The following is a 5,047-nucleotide window of genomic DNA, read 5'->3' on the forward strand; positions in this document are numbered from 1 at the left end:
TATATGGACGTGAAGTAATAGATGTATCTTTTACTTCGCATAATAACCGAAGTTGTATGATTGAAAATACTGAAGTCTTTGGCCGGTTTTCGAAGGAAAACCGGTCCAAAATTGGACCGGTGCCGAAGTAAGAAATGTGTTTTACTTCATCGATTATTGTAAGTAACGAAGTAATATATTATATATAACTTCGTCTTAATTATTATTTAGCGAAGTAGTTTATAATATTTTACTTCACAATTTACATTGGGTAACGAAGTAATTCATCTGAAAGACTTCGTAGTTATGTATTTTGGTGAGGTAATAGTCACAAACAACTTCATAATTTATCCTATTTGTTGAAGTAAATATAATCTATAACTTCAGCATTTATCCTATTTGTTGAAGTATTTTATATTATGTTACTTCACAATTTACATTTAGTGACAAAGTAAGTGGTTCGAAAGACTTCAATAATTTGTATTTTGATGAAGTAATTGCGCAAAACAACTTCGCTTTTACAGAACAATGTTGAAGTAAATTAATTCTATCACTTCGTCTGATTTCTTATTGAAGAAGTATTTAATATTATGTTACTTCACAATTTGCAAATAACAACGAAGTAATTTACCTGTTACACTTCATTATTTTTTATTTTGATGAAGTAATTGTTAATACACTAATATAATTAAATTCATAAATTATCCATCTAAAAATGATGAATATCCACGAATCCACAATTACATATTCATCAATCCACAGATAACCCAAAAATGTATCAACAAAACCAAAAGTATATCCAAAAATCCACAATGACAAACAAAATATTTATCCCCAACATACATCATCCATTTAAGCACCTACATAGGAGTAAACAAATTCACTCCATTCACTTCTGACCTCGTCATATTGAGATTGGGTGTAATATTGGTTCTTGATGCATCCTACAAACTGAAATTTGAAAAAGAAAATACATTAGATTCTTCTATTTCAAATAAAAATTGACAGAATCCCATCCAATCTGTATTCACTCACCATAAGAAGAAGTGGATTATAATACAAAAAAGCCTCATACAAAAATAAATCCCTCAGATCTGCACTCATTCTCATGACAGAATCCCATCCAATCTGCAATGTCATTCATAAAAAAACTCAATAGGAGCCAACTAGAAATGAAGTATATATCATGCAAAACTTTTGAGGTTTAGTCATCCAATCAAAATACATGCAACCAAGACATATCAAAGACATACTAGAGACATCGAATGCATGCATCAGCATGTGTACATTCATTTTAAGGTATAACACTGACCTTGCAACAAATGAATACCCATATGAAAAACAGCAATACATGAACATAAAGTAAGATTAAAAATGACGCGATGGACAAAAAGATATATTATTCAAACAAAAGCTGTAATTCTATGTCATTGATGCAGTGATTTGAGCAACACAATAGTCAAGGTGAGTATGATTCCAAAGAGTTTAGAACAACAAAAGCCTGAACAAAAAAGTGATATATTGATAAAACTTCAAATGGCCATAGGATTCATAACTTTTGACAATTTTGGAATTGTGAGATGTACAAGATGATAACAAGGAGTGTCGCAAAGTTGTTGACCACGCTAAAGTTCTCTGCAAATCCAGTCATTTTGCCCATGTAAAGAGAGAGACTTTCTGTTTCATAATTTTAGAACAGATTACTAAATTTTTTTATTTATTTTGAACTTCTCATCGTCCCAAATTCTAAATATACTTTATTTTTACATCTAGCTCATTCAGGTTGGTTTTCATAATTTTCTAATGTAATGATGTATGATGAAAATTCTACTCATGTAGCCGAATTACAATTTCCTACTTTATCAAACTAAAAAGTGAGAAAAATAAAAATCGTTAATCTCCCTCATTTTTCCTGTTAATGGTTCCCCTTTCTTCAAGCAACCCAAAAAAATATATGAAAAAAGTAAATGGACCTCAGAATATCCAAATGTACTCATCATAATACTCTTTCCCTCAATTATGAAAGATTGTTGATATACCCGGGAAATTAAAAATTCAAAGAAGGTTATAAATCGAAAGATCACTTGAGACCAGATTATATTTATAACTAACCCGATAAACCTGGTTATAGTGATACCTTGAATCTCCATAGCAGAACAGGAGAAGGCATAATAGCTACACTTGGCAACGGTGAACTCATACCCTTCATTACATTTGACACTATGGAATGTAAGAAATCTTCTTCAGCACTATTTCCCAGTTCATTTGTACCTGGCAGATAACATCATAACATAGTTAATATATGGAATAAATCAGTGAAAAAGGAGAAAAACCACGTCTAAAAGAAAGTGTAGGATAAATCTTCTCTCGCCAACATCAAACACAACAGATCGGCTTCCAGACTTGCGTAAATGCGGACTGTTGTTAGGTACAAGATCTACAAATATAGATGGAGGTGAGATTAAAAAGGCAGTTTTATACAATCAAATCCTTCCCAAAAACTACAACTGCGAGCAGAATAAACAGGAAAACATACATGACGTCAGTCAAATCTCTCATGCTAGTACTGCTGCTATTGAACAACAAGCCATGCAACTACAACCAAGCTCATTACCACCAGAAAACCCAACGTTAGAAAAAAAAAGGTTGCCACCATCACTACACACGTTTCAAAAGGCAACCAATTTATAATCCTAGTTGATAGCTTTAAGCAGCATTTGCTTGTACTCATTCAGCAGACATACATTGAAATCAACAAGCAAACAATGAAAGATGATACGGCAACAGAGGTAAACTCATCATGTAATAAATAAAAGTTTAACGAAACATGTCCATTTGCGAATTCATGAAGGATCAGATAACAATACCTTATTTGACACATGGTCTAACAATGCACGGATGAGCCATGGTAATGATCTAGATCCTAGAAGTCTCGCTATAGAATACATACGAGGCATTCCAAAAAAGGAACTATGTAATCTGCCAAAGCTTTGATATGCAATTTAGATCCTACCATCAACATGAGGGAAAGTGAAAGGTCATGAATAAAGAAACAAATGATAATATAAATCGGTATTAAATGCATTCATTTTGAAAGCATAGATCACGTTGATAATATAAACCCTTCTTCATACATGTCCTATGCATACTACTTGGGAAAATGGTCATTTTTCTACGAGTAAATAATATAACTCCTTTTTTGTTTCATGCACACCATATACAAGTCGGAAAAATACAAAAGGAGGGACCTCATTCTCGGATACTAGCTGGACATATAACAACCCAACAATGCGTCAATATTATGCTACTAACGCAAAGAAAACCATTAAATCGGATTGGAAAAAAACTCGAATCCAGACAGCTTGTATACCTGAACTATAGACTAGAATTCAAGCTAAAATGCACCAAGAATCTAAGTTGAACGGGCAGTGGTGGTCTCAAGATGGTGCAAAGGTTGTATCTAGCAGGAAAACTCGCTGGAATCGCGACTGGACGGAGCTAAATGTGGCTGGAAATCGCAGGGATAACAGGGAAAACATTAGGGCTTTGACTTCTCAACAACAAACCACTAAAAAACAAAGAAATCGACACCGAAAATAGAGGACAAACTCGCGCACGGAAAAAGACTGAAACAGGGCTCTCACTCGCGCAAGTTCTTCCAATCTGAGGCAGGGAAGGAGGCGCAAGGTTAGGGGAACTAGGTTTCTGGCTACTGCACTTCGATCTCCGGTGGTCGGACAGCACACAGTGGTGATTGGAGTCGGGACGCAACACTGACGGGAGTAGGGGAAGGGTTAAGAGATTGGGGATTTGGGTTTCACTTTCTCTCTCTTGTAGTGTGTTGTGTAATATTTTTAATTAAACTATCGGTTCATCTTTTTACTTGGGTATAAATTTATTTTCTTTATTTTTTACTTCATCAACATTGATATGCCGAAGTAAAATATAATAAAAAAATATAGTGAAGCCCGTGTTTTTAAACATCCGAAGTAAAATATATTATTTTACTTCGCTTGTGTTATTACTGAAGTTATTGGTAATGTATTACTTCGTAATTTATTATTATCGAAGTAACGTTTGCCGAAGTAAAATTCGATTTTTCTACTAGTGATAAATTCAAACAAACGAATACACAAAAGTTTGGGGCAAAACCATAATTATATGGTAGCGAAAATTAATATATAAATTTTTAGTGAATTTATCCATGTTAAGATGTATAAAATGTTATATCATAATATATAAAATTTCAACCTTATAAATGAAATAAATCAAACATATATGAAATATACAAAATGTTATTACATATACAATCAAGTAATTTATTATAATTTTATTTTATTCTACAAGAATTCTTTTCAAACTCAGTGATTGTGGATTTTACATCTACTAAATCAGCAAACTAAAGAGTAAGACATCGTTACTATAACTAAAGACGCATTTTTTTAATGTTCATAAAGATTAAAAACTCATATGGAAAAACATTTATCGACATACTATATTGAAAACATTCTAATTAATTCAGCGTATTTGCTGAAAATTTTCTAATTAATTAAGAAAAATACATTTACAATAATCATATTTAATCTTTTTGGGCTAACATCATTTATTTTATAAGATATTCATCGCAATTCTTTATTTGTATGTTAATATTTAAATCTTAATTATGATGTATATTATTTTTCTAAAAGTTCTTAAATAATGATTTAATACATTTATTCGTTATAAAATATATTAATTTTATATTGTATGTATGCAACACTTCTAATCATGATTATAAATTCAATAAAAATTCTAAAATTGAATTAGGTAGAACATAAAAAATTACATAATTAATCAAAAGACAGAAAATAAAAACTAAATAATTTTCTATTACATATAAACTACTAATACCGACTTCTAAAAATTGAAGTCGGTGAGAATGGATGTAATGCCCGAGATTTAATTATTGTAATCAGACGTTGATTAACTGACATAATTGAGATTATAAGAACTCAAATGACGAGGCCGGGCGTCGGTGCAAGAAAAACAAGATTTGTACAGAACCTTCGGCGCTCGAGCGGTAGAAAAG

General features: G+C 31.8%; 1 long non-coding RNA gene across 3 annotated transcripts; it reads right to left on the bottom strand.

Moving 5' to 3' along the window:
- Positions 1-659: 659 nt before the first annotated feature.
- LOC140838835 (uncharacterized) lies at positions 660-3,830 on the bottom strand. Of its 3 annotated transcripts, none has more exons than XR_012119665.1 (7): positions 3,571-3,830; positions 3,350-3,487; positions 2,516-2,574; positions 2,351-2,416; positions 1,292-2,250; positions 1,015-1,107; positions 660-930 (listed from the first exon to the last, which is right to left on the bottom strand). It is a non-coding gene; the product is annotated as an uncharacterized lncRNA (long non-coding RNA). The 3 variants fall into 3 exon arrangements; XR_012119663.1 differs by having other exon boundaries at positions 2,516-2,988; XR_012119664.1 differs by lacking the exon at positions 2,516-2,574.
- Between the last annotated feature and the right edge of the window lie 1,217 nt (positions 3,831-5,047).

This window comes from Primulina eburnea, chromosome 8 (genome assembly GCF_022965805.1).
Source record: "Primulina eburnea isolate SZY01 chromosome 8, ASM2296580v1, whole genome shotgun sequence".
In the NCBI taxonomy this organism is placed as follows: Eukaryota; Viridiplantae; Streptophyta; class Magnoliopsida; order Lamiales; family Gesneriaceae; genus Primulina; species Primulina eburnea.